A 23,559-nucleotide genomic window follows, 5' to 3' on the forward strand; every position below is an offset into this window, starting at 1 on the left:
CTCAGGTGTATTCTCTTGTGTCATAGTTTCCCTGTTTGCAAATATCCATAGAATGCCTAGTTTGTGTCAGACATTGTGCCAGGCACCCGAAAGAACAAACACAAAGAAGATATGAATGCTAACCTTGAGAAACAAAGGAAATCCCCTTTCCATAAGAAAATCTATCAAATATTTGAAGTCAGCTAGCATGTATTCCGAGTCTTGTCATCCAAAGGATACAAACCCAAAATTTGTCACATAACATGATTCAAGCCCCCTCCTGACATAAACATTCGTGTGGAGGAACTCCAATCTACTGATTTCATTCTTTAAATACTGTGCCTGGAAGTACCAAATAGAGCCCAATCTTGTCCTCTTTCAATGAAAGTTGCAAAAGCCCGAGATAAAATGGGGTTTTTCTGGCGATCATATCACAGTGAGGACTTGTTGAGCCAGATGCCAACTAAAATCCACCATGACCAAAATTTGTGCACAGAAATTTGCTACCCCCCATTCAGCATCTTACATTTTTTTCCTATTAAGTTTTATCCTGGTCTGTTCAAATTGTCATGATCTCTTTGCATGAAGGGCCAATTTAGTATATACTTTCTATATTTATATTCAGGTCCTTGAAAAATTCAGGATTTACCAGCCCTGTCCTTCTTGACTTTTCATCCTAACCCCTTTTGTGTCAATGGTTAACAGTTATTGTTATTTATATTATTTTTGCCCAGTAGTAGGATAAACAGGAACAAAGTTGATGAAGAAAAGAATATGAGTAAACCCTTTTCCCTGAGATACTTCTAATTTGGTTGAGGAGATGGTTCTTACAAAAAGGAAAGAAGAAAACAGCTAGCAAGGCACAATGGCATACTTCATTTGAAATAGCGCAATAATATTGATTTACAGACCAGGAAAGCCACATGCATGAACTTCAGAGACAAATCTCAAACAAGCAAATATTCTCATGCATAACAGAAGTCCTAATTACTGCAGGAATGCACAGTAGAGATCAGAGTGGTCTGAAAGAGTCAGAATAAGACGTAGAGGCAGCAAACTGATAGTTCAGGGCCAGGAATGAAAGAAAAACCACTGTTGCCTTTCAATCTCAGTTTAATTTAAGCAAAAGGTCCTAATTGCCATCCTTCTCATTCTGTGCTGGAAGAATAAAATGCATGTCCATAATATAAAATGCGTTCATCATAGCATAAATGTGCTCCATGACAACCCATGTTTCTCTAAAGAACTGACATCTAAGTAGCTTGTTGCTCTTCCTCCTCTTTGGTGAGGCTACTAGAATCCATACCTCTCCCGATTCCAACTGACATGTGTATATTGTGGGTTTTTTAAAAATATATACTTGATCGCTAGAAGTCACAACTACAAAGATGTCAGATACAATTAAGTTAATTCAGTAACATCTGTTTAAAAAATAATAACAAGCACATATTCTCATTCTTGATCTACCTTTTAATTCTGAGAAGTGGCAAAATATGTAGACGGGAACTTCCCAATCTTCCCCAAAGATTTTCAGTTTTTTCTCCAACCAGGGATGAGAGTATCACAGAACCAGAGTTGCTTGTTGTTTTTCGCTAAAACAGGGATCTTTCCAAAAACAAGCTGCACTCAGAGAAAGACTGGCGTGATCAGAGACTGCCCCCTGCCTTCCTACACAGCACATAGAGTTCAACTGCTTTGGTTTTCATTAAAAATAATCCTAAAAACTTTGAAAAGATTTCCTCTATAATGAGCCATCTGTATCTAAGATTTTTTTTCATATTCAATGACCCCACTTGAGGAACTGTAAAGGAGAAATTTGCTGTGTAAAATAATACGAAAGTTTATCTCTTCGTTTATCATGCCTCAGTGATGGACATTATGGATATGATCCTGGTTTTTTCCGGCTAAGCAAAAATATGAAATGCTGAAAATATTACCTGATACAATTGTAAAATCACCAAAAAACCCTCTATCAGAATTTCCTTTAGACTACACACACACACACACACACACACACACATATACACATACATACATATGTGGAAGGAATATCAAAATGTCTTGCATTTACGTCCTATAGTAAAAATCTCCAGGTAGAATTTTTTGTGTAGTTTCTTTTGCTCTGCAAAAAAATCTGCCTTGGAATATTTTTCCAGAACCAGGACGCTTATCAATAAATCAAGGATAGTCTAGAAACCTATAATCCTTTACGTTTGTTATAATAAGGTTTTCTGGTCAAGAGGAGAAATAGTAATGAATAAAGAAGTAGGTTTTTCCAGTGGGCTACCATTGTTCAAAAGAACGTTCCCAAAGTCTTAAAACACGAGGAACTTTTATCTACTTGGTAGCAATCTTCTTTAGATCCTTCCTGAATTTTAAATCTGGAGTTTTGGAAAGGTACATGTTTGAGATGAGGGGAATCCCCCTGGTGTAAGTTGCAAAAGCGTGTCTATATCCTTAGAAAACGGGCACGTTTTGGGGAACTGTTCCGGGGACCGCTGGGGATTTGAGTCAAAGCCGAGGATTTCACAGTAAATGGCTCCTCTTTCCAGGGAAAACTTCCATAGACCTAAGGAAGAGAAGGGAAAGCCGGAAAAAATCCTCAGCTGATTCCCCGGGACAGTTCAGGCAGGAGTTCGAGAAAACCTCTCTGGCGACCGCAGAGCGCGCCGGCATGTGCTTGCTTTGAGTTGGCTTTCCCGATCTTAAAGTGCGCCCTAAATTACTCCTTGCACTATACTCTCTCGGTTAGTGTTGCCAAAACCACCAAACCCCATCGAATCCGCTAGCGCTGGGCCAGGCCGCCACCTAGAGAACCCAAAGTGTGGTATGCACCGCCTGTGCCAGGAAAGTGGAGCTAGCGCTCCTGGCTGAACCCCGTGCCCCGAGCCCGGCTGCGTCCCCGGCTCTGGCTCAGGCTTACCGGCTCCTGACCACTCGGCGAGCGCCGCTCAAAGGCAAATTTGCCTGCCCGTGTGTACTGGAATTCGGAAGCCCAGGCGCGCTCCAGCCCACCGCCGGGTTAGCTAACTCCGTGATGCACCGGAAACCTTCCCCATCCCAGAGTGGGCTTCACCACGGGTCCTTCTCAGTACTTTTGCCTTTCTCGAGGGGCAAGAGATAACAGCCTAAACAGCGAGATAGGTAGTAGTAGTAGTAATAGTAGTAGTAGTAGTAATCGTAATAATTATTATGATTATGATTATCACACTCATCCTCATCATTGTTATTGCGATCAGCGGCTCTAAGCCAGCTCTCTAGGGAGCCCTTGAGGTCCCGGGTTTCGGTAGATGCTATCTCAGGCTCTGGGCTCAGCAGAGTCCATATTGCCTGGAGAATGTATCACAGAGATTTTTATTTACATGTTTCAAAGTAAAACTAATGTCTCAGCTTCCAACAAAATAAATAAGTCCCTCCACAAAAGCTAGAACGAAGCATCGTGTGCTCACGGGGATAGAGAAAAAGGACACTTGGGGAATTTTAAAAGATGAGTGCTTAATTATTTAAAAAGAAGACATACATTTTTCTCTTCAATATTTACAAATTACTGTTCGCTAACATAGCATTTCTCAAGATGTGAACGTTGTGCAGTCCGTGGACTTGGCAGCGCTGTCGCCGCCGCCGCCGGCGCGGCATCATACAGTAGCATTCAACAGATGCTACTGTTTAATGAAGAAAACTGCGATGGGTTTTTCCTTTGCGAAACAGAACTTGGGTGTGGACAGTATGTTCACTGCCAAATTAAAATCAGAACGCTGCAAAAGTGTGTGAATTCAGTTGGGATGGAGGGAATCCTAGGATTCCCAAAAGCCCCTATTGAAATAAACCAATACGTTCTTTTTCCAATTGGGAAACCAAGGCACAGAAAGAAGTGACTCGGAATAAGGATAGGACCCAACTCCTAGCATTGCTCCCACCTCCTTCCCCAACCCTAACTTTTGGGGCTAATGAGGTGAAAGGTCCCCAGAGCGGCCAGATGCTTCCTTCCCTCTGCACTCCCTGGAGTTCGATCCTCTTAGCTGCTGTATGGCTTCCCCTGTCGCCTGTTCCACATAATCGGCGCTCTGCGATCTGGTCTTAAGGAGTCAAACCGGGGTCTCGATCTCTTTCTTAGGTGCAGCTACCTGGGACCGGCAGGGATCCAGTCCCCACTTCTCCCGCGGCCCTCGGTATATCGCCACGGAGCCTCAGCCAAGACCGGAGACAACCCCCCCTCCCCATTTCTTCTTAGAAGGAATCTCCTTTGCCCCCCTCTCAGTGGGATCTTCTCCATCTCTAAGTTTGGTCTTGGTACCTCCTAGGTGTCTTGGCCATGGTGGCTCCGACCACCTCCCTTCTGCCGGGGCAGCCCGGACACCGCAGGCATCTGCCCGGTGGCGCCTGGGAGCCAGTGGAGAAGAGCTCTGCTTGTGGGGCTGCAGCTAGGCATCCCGTTAGTTGCCAAAAGGGAGCTTTTGCTGTTTCCTCCTTACCCTGCTGTCTTGACCATGCCAAGGCAGCCCTCCCAGCGGCTGGGCAACCAACTGGCTGTGGGCCTCAGGCTCTGGACCAGAGAAATAGGAGCAGCCCCACTTCAGAAACCCAAAGGAGCTGCCCTCCTTTAGGCAGTGTCTTTCTAAGTGTGTTTCTTGGGAGTGTCTTCCTAAGCACCTAGAGAGGGCTGTGGGGTCAAGAAGGAAACTAAGCTGTGCCCTCTTGGGGCATGAAGGCCAAGAGTCTTCCTTTCTCCCTTCACTGCATTTGAGGTTAGGGACAAAGGAGAAAGAGGGACCGAGAACCTCGGCCTTTGCTCACTAAATGTGCTTGACCTTGTGAATGCCTCAGTTGCTCCAATTGGGGAAAGGGTTTAGGAGTTGGAGCCCGGAACCTCCGAGGGAGTTTCAAAGCTTGGTAGAACTTCTGAGACTTAGGAAATGTTAAGGGTGTGTGTGTGTGTGTGTGTGTGTTTGGGAAGAGTGTTTTTTTCAATTTTTAAGGGTGCATTCTTGAGACAGATCCCCCCCCCCCGTGACCCCGGTACCCCCACCAGTATCCAGGCCTCATAAATCAAGTTAATCACCACCGCCACCACCACCACCATGGGGTCTCGCGCCCCCTGCCAGCAGGCTCCAGATGCACTAAGAAACGGCCCAAACAGGCCGGGGGCAGTGTAACGTTGAGCGCTGATTGGTCGCTCTTGGCTCCACCCCTCCTCCGATTTTGGCCCAAGAGAGCGGTGCAGCATCGCCAGCGCGGGGTAGGCGCTCTGGTGCTCGCCGAGGAAGCTCACAGCCTACGGCGCACCAATCTTTCTGATCCTGCCTTTGGAGCAGCTAGATTGCCAACCTTGGCTGCTCCATCGGCCTGCCGCCCCTTACCTGCGATTGCATATGAACTTTTCTTCCTTCTTGCACACCGTTGTCGTCGGAGTCGTCGAGATCGTCGTGGCGCTCGCGTGATGGCCTTCGTCCGTTTAGAGTAGTGTAGTTAGTTAGGGGCCATCGAAGAAGAAAGAAGACGCGAATAGTGCAGAGATGCTGGAGGTGGTCAGTTACTAAGCTAGAGTAAGATAGTGGAGCAAAACCAGCCAAACCTGTCCGGGGGCGCACGGTCGCCCAGAGGAGGTCGACTCGCCGGTGCTTACTATCGCGCCGAGCTCCCTCCGTCCCTCCCTCCGCCGAGGCGCGAGATTGCGGCGCGCAGCGCAGCGCAGCGCACTGACTGCCGCGGGCTCCGCTGGGCGATTGCAGCCGGGTCCGTTTTTCGTCTAGCTGCCGCCGCGGCGACCGTTGCCTTGTCTTCCTCCCGGACGCTTGTGGTAAGTTGGAGCCCCGAGCTGCATCGGTAGCCGAGACCCTAACGGTTTAGGCGGGGGATGGGGTGGGGAGCGGGGACAGGTCCCGGATGGTTGCAGCTTGCAGAACTGCGCTGGTCCGAGCGGGAGGTGGGGAGCGGGGGGTAGGGAAGGACTCTGAACGCACAGCTCACGGACACTGGGGTCTCTGGGAGGAGAGAGGTTATTAGTTCCACGGGAGGGGCACTGAAACGTCAAAGGAGGTTGGGAAGCGGGGACTGGAGATGAAGGCGCTGGGCGGATGGCGGGGAGTGGGGAGGTGGTCTCGAGAATCCAGCGCCCTGATTGCTGAGAGAGAAACAGGAGGCGAGCGTGGGGGTCTCAAGAAATGAAGGGCGGGGGGAGAGTGAACGTGGGTGTCTCTGGGCAGAGGTTCTGGCTGCGGAAGGTGCAACTGAATTGGGGATACGGGCTACGTTTTTAAGAAATCCGATTTCAGGAAGGTTGGAGGGGGACACAAGGCTTGGAATCGTGGGAGCAAAATGGGGCGAAGGATCCTCTATGATGTTCTCATTAAAAACCGACCCCAGTTTTCGGAGGGTCTGAGTGAACACGGGTAACTCTGGGGAGATGAACACTGCGGATCTGTGTCTGGGTCTAACAGCTGTGGGCTGAATTTGAACAGCGCTGCTGATGGTCACGTAAGTTTAAGAGGAGAGTATAAGGGCATTCAGCAAGCCTTTTTATTAGTTTACCTAAGTCACTATATTTTGAAGAGGATTGCGGAAGTCTCCAGTGCTGCCTCTTATTCTGGTTCATTAACTCAGTTTAACCTGACCAGCAGTCTTACAGTGTACCTCGGAATTGCTAAGTGTGAGAACAGGTTGCTGTTCCTGAAGCCACATAAAGTTCGTCATTGCAAAACGTGTCCCTGTGTCTGTTTCTTTTTTCTTTTCTTTTCTTTTTTTTTTTTTTTTTTTTTTTTTTGCGCCGTGGCCCTTGCCTTTTGCTTCCGGTTGGGTAGTATGCGACCTGAGGCGACCAACATGTTGTATTGTGTTCAAGACCCCTTTATTTTAAGCAACGGCATTCCTCCACTCAGATTCAGCGGGCGACATTTGACTCTTAGAGAATATCTAATTTGGTCGAGAATCATTGCCAGTACCGCTCAGCTTCTTCATTAATATTTACCATCGCAAGTCCCATCCAAGGAAACCTCTGGCTGCTGAGCCACTAAGTGCATATGCCCCTCACCACATACCTTTCAGGCAGGCTAACGGAGGGAACCTTGCTCTAGGGGGAATAGCACTTAGCTAAAATGATTGGGGTTGGGGAAGACGCTGTGCAGTGAGTAACCACTGAGCTCCCCAGTTTGCAGACATTTGTGACCTCACACGCAGTGGTGCAAAAGGACATCTGGGTTCTAGAGTTTCAATGTTAAAGAAGTTTATCCACAGATCAGCCATTCTGACAATCAAAACATGAACACGGTAGAAACAAGGTGTTACTGTAGTTGACCACGTATGTGTAGACACAATGAAAAGGGCCAACTGACATGCCCCACAGGGGCGAAAAAGAAGATATCTACCATAATCATTGTGGGTTTTGGGGGGGTTTTTTTGGGCAGTATTTAAGTCACCTTGAACATCATCCTTTAGGAAGAGTATAATTTTTTTGCACCCTGATACCTTGATCTTTGAGAGGCATCTCCACCCTTCCCCCCACACACCTCACCCCTGCCACGGGTGGGGGTAATTAAAGTTTTTTTTCTGTATTTTGGGAAAGTGGGTTGTAGAATATATAATTAATTTTTTTTATTCCTTAAATATGTTCTAACCCTCTGGGGGAGGAAGTAAAAATACTTATTTATTTCATCCATGCAATTTCTTCCCTACTAGCTATTATCATCTACAGCAACAAGCCCAAGGTAAGTCCTGAAATTCCGAAGTTGGATAAGGCTTGTGATTGCAATTTCAAGGTAGGATCTGGGGTGCTTCAGTCAACAATGGCAGTGTTTTTCTATCTGCATAATCTAGAGAAGGTTATTAACCCTTCCTATGCTTTCCTGAGGGATCTATAGAGCTGTCATGGATGAGGATGATGATATTTTCAGATAATAACATGACAGGCTTTGGTGCAGTATGAATTCATGGGAAGAGGTGAGAGCTGACATTTTTGCGAACCTGCTGGATGCCACGCACAGAGCCAGAAGCATTACATATATTACATTTCACATGGTTTTCATAACAAGACCTACGATGAGTTAGATATTCTCCTTTTATTGGTAACGTTGGATTTTTTTTCCTTCCATCTCTCAAGGTATTCTTACAGATTAGCTTACGGCAATGGAATAAAAAATATTTTCTTTGTGCTTTCAAGGCTACCTGGGGAAAATATGTTTATTTCTTTAACAATACAAGTAAAATCTTAAAAACCTAGCATCTCTGATACAATGTTGGACTGATCCACCAAAGGTTTAAGCAAACATGGGCATCTCACCCCCCAGAGGTTTACAGGCAGTGAATTTTTCCTCTGAAAAATAAATTATAAAATCATGAGAGATGTGCAGGATTACCACTACCATTTGTAATTTAATTATTTAGGAATATTTCTGCATTTAGCTGGTGAATACCTAAATCTGAATAACGATCTGAAGCCAGCAAGAATTCTGTTATTTTACTATCCCATTTATTTCCTTCAAGTCAAAGTTATTTCTCTCTACTCAAGGGAAACACAAAAATTAAAACAAAATTTGAGAGAGAGATTGTCCAAAACTAACATCAAGTATCTTCAGCTACTCTTAATCAATTGCTGAAGTTCTGAGATGGAAGAAGGTGGTCGCTTTCTGAGCCTCCAGGCAAATAAGTCCCAGGTTAACATGTCTCCAGAAGCTTCCGGCTATTTGGCATTATCATCAAAGAACCTCTTACCACTCAATTCTTATAGCAATGGAATATCTCACAGAATAAGAATCTATAGTGCTTGTATTGAGATTATTTTAGTAGCGCATCTGGTAAAGATTAGCATTGACTAGTGGAAGAAATCATAAATTAGTATCACTAACAGCGTGGATAGCCATGAGCAAACCAGGAAAGCCTGACTGTAAGTTGGAGTTAATAACATATATTATTGTAATGTAAGAACATATGTTAGTATGTTATACATTAATGTAATAATATATTAATTTTATATGCTTATTGTGAAGCACATGGATATTAAGTATTTAAAATTTTTAAGTTATTGGACAAAGCTGTGTTTGTTTATTATTATCATTTATTTGTCACTGCTCCAGTATACCTATGTTATTTTATCTACAACTTGTATACTCTGGAGTCTCAGAAACCTCCAATCACCAGCTCAATGAGTGTTCCATCAATTGATCCATCCATCAGGGGCTTTCTTCAAAATATACTGACAATGTGGCAGCAAAACAGCCTCGTGATCTCCATTTTATTTATTTTTATTATTTTTATTTTTTTAAGATTTTATTTATTTATTTGACAGAGATCACAAGTAGACAGAAAGGCAGGCAGAGAGAGAGGGGGAAGCAGGCTCCCTGATGAACAGAGAGCCTGATGCGGGGCTCCATCCCAGGACCCTGAGATCATGACACAAGCTGAAGGCAGCGGCTTAACCCACTGAGCCACCCAGGCACCCGTGATCTCCATTTTAAACGAGGAACATTGAAACCCACCAAGAGGTTAAGCTGCACTATTATTTAGCCAGTCACTAGCAGATTGAATCTAATGGTCACACACAACAACTCTTCGGCAGTCATTTCTGACATTTTATACATAAATGATGGAGTAAAAGCAGGAGTTCAAATAAGATGCACACGAGCAGGAATCTCAATTATGGTGTTTTTTTTTTTTTTTCCCCTCCCTGTACCCAGCATCTCAACTTCATCCCATCTAATCCTTCCTCCTCTCAGCTGTGTTTAAGACTGTGCCATCTGCAGTTTACTAAGATACTTGTTTATTACAATGTTGTATATATAGTTGGCATTTCGTAAAGTCAATTTTCTTCATTAGCGTTAACTTTGTTCACAGAGGAGCAGTTACGTGCTTGAATTTGAGAAGCATTAATTAATTAATTATTAACTAATTAATTTGGCCCCCAAATTAGTAGCTTTCATGGTTTGCAGCAGCACTTAAAATTCTACATTGAGGAGTTTCCGGTTTCAGTCACTGTCTCCTTTAAATACAAACATCCTCTTAGAGGGGTAACTTACTTTTGTCATTACCTATTAATAACTAAGCATAAATCAATTGACAGCTGTCAACAGCCTTTAGAACCACATACTACATACTTACATACACATAATGGCTATTGAAATTTAAATTAATTGAAATTAAGTAAAATTATAAATTCAGTCCCTCGGTCTCACAGACCACATTTTAGCTACTCAGCAAGAACAAGTGGCTAGTGACTACCTATTGGACAGTGCAGATACAGACTATCTCCATCATTGCAGAAAGTTCTTTTGGAAAGGAAGGATCCTAGGCTTTTTCACTGAACACTTCCTCCACCTCCTTGCTATAACCAAAATCTGGAATTTTCCTGCTTGGATTACTCCCATAGAAGCTTGCCTGCTTCCTAACAGATCCCTCAAGTGCAGATGGATTAATTCTTATCCTCTGCTTCTCCCCACTTATGAGTCTTATTACTCTTCCAAATGGAAGTACTTAACTCTGTAGGTGAATCTCTCCCAGTTCTTTTTTTTTTTTTTTAACTTCCAGCATACTAGAACCAGTCTCTTCTACTTTTATTTAAATGATGTTTTATTGATGCTTACAGCATTTCAGCATTTCTTTCTTGTCTTTGCTGTCTACAGCCTCACTGAAATTTTTGGCATCTGGTTCTTCTTATTGTCCATTTTTAATCTTGCCATTTTCTAGAGACTTCATTATTTATGATGATTGCCGAATAATAGTCAAGCCTCATAATTCCTTGACCTCTTTTTTTCCATTGTCCTCAGCCCCGTGGACACCCCGAAATACGTCACTTTCTAAACTTTTAAGTTCAGAAATACTATGCTCAGATTATGACTTTCAGTATCCACTCACGCCGCACCAAGCTTCTTTTGTATCTGCTTCTCAACCTCATAAGATGTCCCAGGCACCCTCTTGGTTTCACTTCATTTCCTTCTTAGTCTGACCCTTACGCCAATCACGATGTTTCTCCACACTCCACTCCTCGTTGCCCTTTCCCAGGCCCCACCTTTTACCTCCACTCCTTTGGGCTAATCTGCTCTATTTTCAACTCTGATCTCTGAGCATTACTGGAGAAAGCTAACAAAACTACACATTTATAGTCTCCAGCCTCAGCTGGGCCCTCAAGACCATTCAGTAATCCTTTTATATGCCAAGTCTATGTGTTGACTCCCTTTCCTATACTCCTAGACAGGCTCCACAGTTCTGTAACTCTTGCCAACTTTGGTATTTCCTCCCATATCCCCTAATTTCCATCAATTTTACTTTTCACGCTGCACAGAGAAAATGAAGCAAAGGAGATGGATAAGGAAGATGTCATCTTTAGTAGCTTCTCTCTCCTCTGCCTCTAGACATTTATCACTTCTGTGCTTACTTCTCTTGCTTTACCTTTGAAAAATAAGAACCCCTGTTCTCCAAAGTTAACTTCTCCCTCTATATACTGGATCCTGTTTTCTTCTATATCCTAAAGATTTCATCCATGATATCATCTTCCCTCTCTTTTTAAAGATTTTATTTATTTCTTTATTTGAGTTAGAGAGTGAGAGAGCATAAGCAGGGGGAGCAGCAGAGGGAGAGGGAGAAGCAGGCTCTCTGCTGAGCAGGGAGCCCAACTCAGGACCCCATCCCAGGAACCAGAGGGTCATGACCTGAGCTGAAGGCAGGTGCTTAACTGAGTCTCCCAAGCACCCAATAGGGTCTTTTCTTTTTTGCATTATCTTGCATGGTTCTTTTTGTCTCCTTGCCTTCCACATACCAGCTTCTTTAACCTTCTTTATATAAAAATGGATCCTTTGTAACAGACTACTATTATTAATACATTTCAAGTTAGTTATTAAAATTAACCACACTTGCCTTCTGACCCATTTTCCATTAAGTAGTTTCATGAGCCTATTCCCCATTCCATCCCCAATGATACTCCTCTATCAGAGTTTCTTTTGGCACATGGAACAATGTTGAGAGTATATAGGTGGTCAGCAAAGACCACTTCACCTGCCCCACATTCTTAAACATGTTTCTCATTATTCAGTGCAGGACTATAAAAACAAAGTATCCTCTGGTGGACACTAAAGGGAGTAGATTTCTGATAAAAAGGAGTGAGCTATAGAGGAATCAGGGAATGGAGAGTTAGTTCAAGACACCTTGGTGCAGCATGAACTACTGTACAAAGCGGCTAGCTGAGCCTGGAAAGAATAAAAGTGAGTAGTGAATGTAGCCTTCCAAAGAAAATTGAAACAGTTTGATTGGGAGTAAGGAGGGGAGGGTGAGCATTCAGAGTTGAATCAACATTATAATGCAGGATGTGGGAGAGTAGGTTCAATATAAAAATGTTTAAAATAAAAATTAAACACTACCCAAACCAAAGGTGATGTCAATATCTAGAGAAGAATAGGAATGGCCACTCTGACTAGGGTTCTCTTTATCTTTTCAGTTTTCTAAAAAAATGACTATTGTCTTTAAAGTCATTAGTGAATGCCTATGAATAAATGTCACAGTGTTCAAAATTTTTATAAGTGTATTTTAAACTCAAGTATCTCTCATTTTCTCACTAATCAAAGTCATAATACTTTCAAGTATAGCTTCCTATAATCGAGGTAGGAAGACTTGCCCAAGTTAGCACGTAATTATTCTTCACAAAAGAGGTATAAAAGATGACAAGAACAGCGGTTGTTTATTGAAAATTACGATGTACTACAGATTTCTAAGAGATTTTCATGTTTTCACATGTATAAGCATCACAATTACCCTAGGAGAAAGTACAACTAATATCCGCAATTTGCAGATGGGGAAACTAAGGCACCACAAAGAAGTTAAATAGTCCACTTTAACTGACTAGCCAAAACCAAGCTTGAGATGTGGCAGTTTTAATTCCAGAGATGATGCTGTTAAGCAGTAAACTCTACTGTCTCTGCTTAGGAATTGGCTAATTTATCTTTCAAACTGTAGCCATTAGTCTTTGGATAGAACAGATTTGCCTGTTAAAATGAGGATATTATTACTGACAGTGCCCATTAATCATTAATATGCTGTTTGACAAAGTAGTAAGATAGGCATGTGACATTTCATCTGTAAATTCAGTTATCAAGAAAAAAGTAAAGCTAACGAGTAAGTCCTTTTAATGCTGAGGGACTGAGGGACAGGGGACTTACAGAAACCATTTAAAGATTGAAATAAAATCAGGGAAATAATGCTGGTATGTACAGAGAGTGACTGGAAAAAGGCGTCATGACAGTAAGTTGGACACAAAAGTGTGTGTGGTTTGTCCTATATGTGACACCACAACAAAGGCCATTCAAGTTTATTCCTTTATATACAGTTGCCTACATAGAAATTGAACAGAAAAATTGAAATCCTAGAGTTCTGAGAGTGGAAGGAGCAGAAGGGTCATTAAGAATTATTTCTCAGGGCACCTGGGTGGCTCAGTCCTGTGGTTGGTACTCCCCCCTCCCAAACCTATCTAAATTCTGCCTAGTCTTCAAGGTCTGGTTTAAGCCCCACCTCTTGCATAAAGCTTTTGCTGACCAGACCACATATACAGCAAACTCCTCAATCTAAATCTATATTTATATCTATATCTATATATCCATCCATCCATCCTCCTAGGAATGTATGTTCCAGTAGTTAAAGGTGAAAGAAAATGAAAGAAGAAATAGAGTAGAATTTCTAGCACATCTGGCCAATAAAACTTGAGAACCCAAAGCATCTAACAGAATAACAGTTTTCTCTAAAATGCTGTCATGTCATCTCTCTCAACACATTTTAGAACAATTAAGAAATTATAAATCTTCTTAACCTAGTTTACAACTAAAGCTTAGCCCTATCTTATGCAGTTTTAATTTTTCAGTTCATTCACAAATACATAACTATAAATATATATAAATATTTTATAAAATAGATGATAGATATAAAGGAGAGAAAGAGAGCCCCTATTCTTTTGGCCACATACATATCTGGTAAAGGTAATGATCAATGATTAGGATCAATTCCGTATTCTGGCTGTAGCATTCCCTTGTTTTTTAGTTTTTAATTAGTAACCTCAAAGGTCTACACTCATTTTGTGGTATGAGTTGATGGTTCAGAGTGGAGCAGAACTTTTTCTTTTTAAAATAACAATTCTCAGGGCACCTGGGTGGCTCAGTGGGTTAAGCTTCTGCCTTCAGCTCAGGCCATGGTCTCAGGGTCCTGGGATGGAGCCCCACATCGGACTTTCTGCTCTGCTTCCCCCTCTGCCTCTGCCTGCTTCTCTGCCTACTTGTGATCTCTTTCTCTGTCAAAGAAATAAGTAAAATCTTTAAAAAAATAAAATAACAATTCCCAAATGCCTTTGCAACAAATAAATTTGTAAATAAGAGCTTTATTACCACATTTTTATAATAGGAAATCAGAGGTTACTATTAATGAATTGCTATGAGTGGTAAAATCATGACTCTTAGGTTTTTTTAAATCTTAGATTAGAAAAACAGTTAAAAATATTTTAATGTTTAGTGGCTTGTGGTTAGATTGTTTTAGATTCTCTTTTTTGTTTTGTTAGTCACTGATTCCCAAGGGGCTAATATTCTCATATCTCACATTATTAAATGTAATGTCAGTCTAAAATAGATACAGAGAGAATTTGGTGATTTTATTCTTGGTGGAAGTAAAACAAGAAGGATCTGGTATCTCTCCAACAAAACTTTTTTAAACCAAGTTTTAAGAAAGCATAAATGAGCTGGTTTCTTCATAGACTTATTTCTCTCGTCTTCTCATTGTATTTCTATTCCTACTTAGAAAATCATTATAAACAAATGAATAGAATTGATGAAGATGGTAGAACTATAAGCCCAAAAACTTCTTGTGGATATAATGACTCTTTTTTCCCTTTGTAAGATATCTTCTATTAGGATGGTTACTTCTTTTTTCTTTAAGTGATTTTTATTGTCATAAAATGCACATAAAAGTCAACTTCTTTTTTTTTGTTTGTTTTTAAGATTTTATTTATTTGACAGAGATCACAAATAGGCAGAGAGAGAGGAGGAAGCAGGCTCCCCGCTGAGCAGAGAGCCAACGTGGGGCTCGATCCCAGGACCCCGAGATCATGACCTGAGCCGAAGGCAGAGGCTTAACCCCCTGAGCTACCCAGGCTCCCCAAAAGTCAACTTCTTAACCATTCTGCAGCTGTACAACCATCACCACCAACCATTTTTGTTATTCTTTGCATCTTGTAAAACTGAAGCTTCTATACCCTCCAAACAATTTCCCCTCCAGCCCAAACCCTGGGCAACCACTGTTACACTTTCTGTCTGATACAATGACTCTTCCTTTCCAAAATCTTAAAGTAACACGTGCTGATTCTTTAGTTTGAATGTTCATTATCGCCTCTCATTGGATAATGGTCTACCTCAACTTTTCCTGCTTCTACTACCAAACCTCAGCCCATTATCTAAATGTTTTGTAAGCCAATTGACAAAACTCATGATCTGTGTTTATCTGTCAAATTAGCCAACTACATAATGAAGGTGAATAAAAAGCTTGTAACAATTATGGAATTTCAGCAAGTATCTGTTGAGGGTCTACTGTATACTTAACATTTCATTGGACTTTAGAGATTCTCTCTCTCCCTCTCCCTCTGCCCCTTCCTACCTGCTAGTGTTCTATCTTTCTCTCTCTCTCTGAAATAATAATAATGATAATAATAATAATACAGTTCTGCAATTTATGGTATAGACAACATCAAATGTGTTCATATCTATAATTGATATTCTGAGTCTCTTGATTTAGATGAAGCAACAAGATCAAATAAAAGTACATTTCTTTCTTTTTTAAAGTATTTTTATTTGTTTATTTTTGTGAGAGAGAAAGAGAGAGAGTACAGGCAGGGGGAGGGACAGAAAGAGAAGCAGGATCCCCGCTGAGGAGGGAGCCAAATGCAGGAGTCTATCCCAGGACCCTGGGATCATAACCTAAATGGTAGGCAGATGCTTAACCTACTGAGCCACCCAGGAGCCCAAGTACATTTATTTCTGTAGCACAACACACTTACACTGTTAGAAGTTTAAAAAGTACTCTATCCCTCCTCCCACATTACTTTTTCATGAAATTTGAAAGAATGCTTATTCTTTCTGCCTTGGAGTCATTGTTGGATCACCTTTCTCCATGTATTCTCAGTTAAATCCATCAATATAGCTTCTAAATTATTTTTACCAAATACTACTCAAAAGTTTCACCCTTTTCATTCCCACGATGATTATAGAATCTCTGGGTTAGTGCCTTACGGCTCACTTCAGAGCCTTGCACATGTTTGAACCTTGCACATCACCCATGCGCAGCACAGTGCCACAAAATCACGCTGCCCAACTTCTGGGCAAATCATCTGTATGGTTAATAGCAACCAGATGCCAAATGTCAAGGTGAAATAAAAAGACCGCAAGGTGGGTCATGAGGTAATGAACTCCAGGTAATGGGCCACATTAGGAAATAATTGTAAACAGTCACATTCTTAATTCAGAGAAAGATGTACTGTTTAATTAAGTTGGGGTTATGGAAGGGACTAAGGTCATTATGAAGATTATAAAGCCAAGATATAATACATAAAACTAAATGTGTTATGATTTTGTATAAAGGGGCTACTGGTCATAAAACAAATTTTCTGTAGTTTGGGGCACCCAAGTGCCTCAGTCAGTTAAGTGAATGACTTGATTGTGGTTCAGGTCATGATCTCAGGGTCATGGGATGGAGCCCTATGTCAGGCCCTGCACTCAGGAGGGAGTCTGCTTGAGATTCTCTCCCTCTGCCCCTCTCTCCACTTGTGCATGTTCTCTATCTCTCTAAATAAATAAAATCTTTAAAAAATTATCCAGGCTGACACCCACATATATAAGAATAGTAAAATTTGAATTTCTAATCTGAACAAAAATATATCATTAATTGTGCTACTTACATGGCACACTGTATTGCGTCTGGTTTTGTTTGTCTGTTTTCTGTTTTTTAGGTTTAAGTTCTGTCACCCAGGTGCCAGGCTTGGTGTTCAAGGTTTTATACACATCATCTGGCTTTTTAATTTGAGCATTATCTTTCCTATTGGATTATGAAATCACAGAGGACAAAATTATTTATTATTCATGTTTATACCTTTACCCCAACTACCCTCTGCATACATCATTAGACCATTACACATTGTGGGTTCTTTCAATATATATATGCTGAATAATTAATATGTAAGAGCACATGAGCACTGTGGGGAAAGGTTTTTAGAGTACAAATTTAGAGTTAAATGACTTGCATTCTAGTCTTTTATCAGCCTCTATGTTCTTACCTGTTAAAAAAGTAAATCAGACTGAATGGATTACTAAGGTCTTTTCCAATGCTACAATCTATGAAAATACCAGCACTTTTGTGTTCTGAAAATCCACTTCAAATAATAATGCTCATGTAGTTTATTTTTGTAGCCTAGAAGGTAATTGTCATAACTCTTCTTCAACTACTTAAGAATCCCTTAGACAATCTAAAGCTAAGTCTCACTTAGGATCTTGATTTTGTCCTTTTCCTTTCACTCCAGAACCTAAATTTGAAATGATTCTGTAAAGACCACTAAATGAGTGAAAATGTCCCTTCTTTTTGTCTTTTGTTGATTAAAGCAAATTTAAGACATCACTGCTCTCAATCACAAATTAAACATAACCATTTTTAGGTAGTTTAAATTAAACTGTCTGTAGCTACAGTCCCTCCATAAGATTTCATTAGTATCTTGCTGAAAATCAGTGTTGTCAATGCTTAGTTTATGACTGAGCCTTATGATTACAAATTGTCTTTTCCTTTAATATATTCCTAGATTTAATTGCATATGTAAGCTATTACTTTATAAAGGGTTTCAAAAGAAAAGGACATTTGTGGGCAGATAGTCATCTCGAGGCCTTTAATTACATTTCATATTATCTTTTTTTCCCCTATATCAGAACCTTTCTTTTATGGGGAGTATTCAATTTGCTGTATTTATATTCAGAACTCTTGAGTCTTTGAGTGTGACCACAGATGGTTTGACAGAGAATAGGAAAGGTCATTTATACCTTGTTCATGACTCCTTTCTGTGTTCTTTTTGATTTCTAATTACTTTCTTCTGAAAATGATATCTAGCTCCTTATTATCTTTAATGAATCTAAAGTTATACCATTTATGTTGACATAAAGTACTATTAAAGGAACTATTCAAACTTTGGTCCTCAGCCAGATTTTAACGTGTGCCACTCAAGCCTACTCCAGATCTAGCTGAATACTCATTTAGATTTCTATCATCATCACTTTAAAAATTTTTCTTTGAAGCTGAATTACACCAACATGGTAAAAACATTACAGAGAATACAGCATTTCTTCTTAGAGTCGCAAAACTGTCAAGCCAGTATTTAAAGAACATTTTTTTGTATGATGTGCTTCCTACCATGGAGGAACTTACATTTTATTTGGCAAGATGAAATATATACATGCACCATCAGTTGTTCTTTGAATAGCTGAAAATATGATATTGGGTGTCTGGAGACAGGTCAAGCCTGGAGATAAAGGAGTTTGGACCAATCCATACTATTCCGGCTTACCTAAATTTCAGAACTTTCCAAGGGAGAGAAGGTTGTAGAGAGAAAAGAACAGAGGTTCAAACAGTGATCGTTGACTGTGAAAAGCTTCGGGAAATATTTTTCTCAGATTCTTCAAAATGAAACAGTTTTTCTCCCCCAACTGTATATATTATTACATTTAATTGTTGCTAGGGTTCTGTTTAACAGTACATTTGACTGCATACTCCAAGGCCTCCCAGGAGAGGTAACAACACTTAAATTGTGATCTCCAGTAATTTGGAGTCCAGTTGGAGATCCAATATATGAGCCCTACGTAAAGGATTTGGGAATAAAAAAAAAAAAAGCCACTGTTAAGTGAAACTTAGAGAAATTTCAGCGAATAGAGTAGACAAAAAAAAAAGAGAAAAGAAATTGTATGGGATTAAAATACTGATATAAAAAATTTTTTGCCCCCAAACCCAAAGAAGGAATATGAATGCGGATAAACTCTCTCAAGTGCCTTGTTCACTATCATCTAAACATATCGTGACCAAATCTCTTTTTTACTGACTCACAGAACTTCTCAGATGCGTAATACTTTTGTAAAAAACAGAAACAAAAACACCTCTGTGAGTCTGGAGTCATTCATGCTCCACCTTGTTGCTCTTAACTTACTTAAAAAATAAATTAGCAAACATGAGTTCAGCACCTTCTGTTTGTATAGCAATGGATTAAGTTAGTTGAATAATGCAAGTGGAAATAGTAAGCTTCTTACAAGTAGGGGTTATATGAATTGTTTGCTTTTTTCATATGAGTTATTTCTGATTAGCAAGCCCTTAGATATCTGAATTATACCTTGGCTTATATTAAGTAAGTAAATGATGAGCTGTAGATTAAACTCTCAGATAAAATCAATTGTCTGAATATCAAGTGACTATTAATTCTCAATACCAAAAGAGCCATTCATAATTATTAGATAATTTATAGAGCTTGCTATTTTTAGGAATATTAACAAAGTACTTCACAATTCCAAAATAAATGGATGACACTATGAAAACATTAATACATTAACACTAAGCTCTTTAACAAATCAATACAACTAAAGTATACTGATAACATTTGCAACACACTTACTATTGCTTGTGTTCCAGTAATAAATAAGTTAAGGCTTAGAGAGGGTCCTGATTTTTCCAGGTCCCACAGCTACTTATTGGCAAAAGCTTACAAAGTGATCCCAAATCTCTTAAATCTGAAATCAGGTTCTTCTCCACATTGGGCTACTGCCTCTTAAAGGCTATGTGGCATAGTAAATGAAAGCCCTCAAAATTTTGACTATATCATACTGTCCTTGAGAATCATGTCACGCTTCATAAATCCAGAGTAAATAGAAACTGAACTTACATTATTGGTTCCAATAATCAGAAAATTAGTACATGTGAATACTTTCAAGATTATGTCTTTCATTCTTATCTTACTAATACAGGTAAGAGACCCTGTGTGTATATGATATGATATACATAATATATACATATATATGTATGTATATATATTTTTTCACAAGTGTAAAGGAATCATGTAAAAGACAAGAGTATTTTTTATGGTTCAAATTAGATGACTGACCCGTTGACAGGCTGTGTGCATTTATTTATGTTAGTCTTTATGTTTTTAATTTGCTAGAGCAACTGAAGTCTGAAACAGCTCAAGGCTGGATGATTCCTTTCTATAAATTACATCTCTTGAAATGTACAAATGCAGGCATGAGTCATCAGCTACAGAATTCCAGCTTTAATCCATTATGTCATTTTTATAAGGAAACAAACCAGTGACCTTCATGTGGTTTTAAGGACAATGAATCTGTGAATTACAGAGTATGGGAAAGATGTGATCATAACACAAACAATCAAATGAGTTAAATGGTATGATCTAAAAGGTAAAAAAAAATATATATATATAAAGTATTTTATAGAATGAAGTCTGTTTACTTTTGTGATCCTTCTTCCATTATTCACTTGCATGTGTTCCTTGCGTACTCTGGATTAATTTGAAACCAAGCTGAAACATTCACATATCTCATAAGCAAATTTTAAACCATTAACTTTCATGTGGATTGTGCCCTGGCAGAAACAGTAACCAGAAGGAAAATGCATAGCCCAAGAGAATCTGCAATGTAGGTTTTGTTGAGTGATTTCAATTTTCTATTGATTCAACTTCTTGTAAGAACTTTTAAACTACAGACTTACTGAAATTGTTACTTATATTTACCATTTCATCTAGGAAATGCAGAGCAGACTCTCTGAGGCAGGATATGGTTCAGTAAAGAAGTCGTGTGTACTCCTTGTAAAAAGGGGAGATGAAGGGAAAGGAATTAACAAATACTGAGACCCCACCCCCAGATCCTAGTCAGCTTTTTTGACAAAGTATATATATTCCCTCATGTAATTTTCACAACAGCCATAATAAATAGGAAACGGAGACACAGTGAATTTAAACCATGTGCCCAGACACGTAATTAATGCAAGGAGGAGCCAAGAATCAAGCCCAAGTCTGTCTCACTCAAGAGGTTGGGTATACTTTTTCCATGGCACCTTGATTAATATCCTTAAGTCTAAAAAATATGCCAAACGTGCATGTCCAAAATATACTCTTTGTGTAACATTTACTTAGTCACTGGCAATATTTGCAAAGAATAAATAAATAAAGAAATAAATGGAAAACAAGGAGGTACCAGTCACATATCAACTTCTGCAAATCAAGTATGTGTGTATCTTCAGAGATTTCAGTTTATTTTTAAAGGTGAGGGAATCATTATTTACTAATAAGAATAAAGATGGAAAAAGTGTGCAAAATGATATCTAATAAGAGTAATTGGAAAAGAAACAGGAAAATGCTAGAAATGGATCATAATATTAAAAAAAATAGCACAGATTATTGAATTAGAGGTCTTTGTGATTAAGAGCTTTTGGAGTATGTAGAAGTAAAGCTTTTGAAGATGGAATTTAAGATTAGATGAGGAGTATTATTTATTACGTTTAGTCAATATTAGTTAATATTGTTAACTATATGCTGTTTATTAGATAGTAAGTGTTCTAAGATAAGTTTGGGGAATAGTTTGAAGAGCAGTTTAAATAGGTTTTAGGGGGGCGCCTAGGTGGCTCAGTGGGTTAAAACCTCTGTCTTCGGCTCAGGTCATGATCCCAGCATCCTGGGATCGAGCCCCACATTGGGCTTTCTGCTCGGCAGGGAGCCTTCTTCCTCCTCTCTCTCTCTGCCTGCCTCTCTTCCTACTTGTGATCTCTGTCTGTCAAATAAATAAATAAAATCTTTAAAATAAATAAATAAATAGGTTTTAGGGTCTGAGCATTCCCATTTATGAGGATAATTTGTGCCTTGCAATATTGTTCTAAGGACATAATGTATAATATATACATAGAATCTAGCTCATGATAAACTCTCAATAAACAATAAGAAAAAGACCAGACAGATTAACCTTAAGTTCCCCCAAATCACATTTACTAGGAGAAAAAGGCAGCCATAGTAACACAGGAAATGTTTGAGTACAGATTCCATAAAATTCCATTCCACTCTTGTAATAAATGGTTCTCTTTTCATCTAATTTCATACATAATAGTTATATATTATCATAATTCAACAAGCTCAAATTTAAACCTGGCATCTGCATTTTAAATGCAAAACCTACAAATGTCAAAGTTTAAAGCTTCCCTTTTATGCATGTCTATAACTTTAAAATGTTTTCTTTTGGTATTTTGATAATGTGTTTTGCACGGAGTTTTTCCTGTGATTTTTACAGTGATGTTTGTCACTTATAGTTGCATAAATATTGAGACTAACTGGGTTTTTTAGTAAAAATAAAACATACCAAAAAAAAAAAATCCACCTGCAATCTAAGAATATTTTAAGAACCAACTTCCAAATGTTACTCAGAGCAAAGCCTATAGAGTATTTAGAATCTCACTAGTTTTTAACTGAATTCTAATTTTGTTTCCTTTAAAAATTTTTAATGAAAATCACCAGTTGTATATATGGCAGTATAATTTAAACAAACAAAAAAGCCTGAGAGGAAGTTATGAGCTTGCATAACAATGTACAGATTCCCCCACCAAATAACATGTAATAAATATTAACTGTGAATGGAGGAGCTAAAATGAAGTTTTGAACACAATTTTTGACCCATAATAAAGAAAGTATAGAGTTTCTTCTACTTGGTCATTTATTGGATGCTTAGAGACTTGACACTTTCCCCACCAGAGAGCTACTGGAATGTGTGGTTTGGTGTTAGTATCAATGATTTAAAAAGAGTCATCTCAAATAGAAAAGTTTGCATCATTCTGATTATACATAAACACTGAATATTTGCTAATGTGAGACAGAGGCCGGATAAAAATTGACCTTTGAGTCTATCTTATTCAATCGCACTACTGGGTATTTACCCCAAAGATACAGATGTAGTGAAAAGAAGGGCCATATATACTCCAGTGTTCATAGCAGCAAAGTCCACAATCACCAAACTGTGGAAAGAGCCAAGATGCCCTTCAACAGATGAATGGATAAAGAAGATGTGGTCCATAAACACAATGGAATATTATTCAGCCATCAGGGGCGCCTGGGTGGCTCAGTGGGTTAAGCCTCTGCCTTCGGCTCAGTTCATGATCACAGGGTCCTGGGATGGAGCCCTGCATCAGGCTTTCTGCTCAGGGAGCCTGCTTCCCCCTTGTTCTCTCTGTGCTGCTCTGCCTACTTGTGATCTCTCTCTCTGTGTGTCAAAGAAATAAATAAAATCTTTAAAAAAAAAAAAGGGTGAATACCTAACTTTTGTATCAGCATGGACGGGACTGGAGGAGATTATGCTAAGTCAAATAAGTCGAACAAAGAAAGTCAATTATCATATGGTTTCACTTATTTGTGGAACACAGGAATAGCATGGAGAACATTAGGAGAAGGAAGGGGAAAATGAAGGGGGGGCGGAATCAGATGGGGGAGAAGAACCATGAAAGACTATGGACTCTGGGAAACAAACTGAGGGTTTTAAAGGGAAGGGAGGTGGAAGGATGGGTGAG

At 39.6% G+C, this 23,559-nt stretch overlaps 1 protein-coding gene across 2 annotated transcripts in view; it reads left to right on the forward strand.

The window, feature by feature from the left end:
- The first annotated feature begins 5,209 nt into the window (after positions 1 to 5,209).
- Positions 5,210 to 23,559, forward strand: part of HTR2C (5-hydroxytryptamine receptor 2C) — a 282,492-nt gene continuing 264,142 nt past the window's right edge. For both annotated transcript variants that reach the window (XM_032837109.1, XM_032837110.1), the window contains exon 1: positions 5,210 to 5,776. The gene's annotated coding sequence lies outside the window, so the exon portion shown is untranslated. The remainder of the gene's footprint in view (positions 5,777 to 23,559) is intronic.

This window comes from Lontra canadensis, unplaced genomic scaffold, assembly GCF_010015895.1.
Source record: "Lontra canadensis isolate GAN:19392208 unplaced genomic scaffold, GSC_riverotter_1.0 scaffold96, whole genome shotgun sequence".
NCBI classification, from domain to species: Eukaryota; Metazoa; Chordata; class Mammalia; order Carnivora; family Mustelidae; genus Lontra; species Lontra canadensis.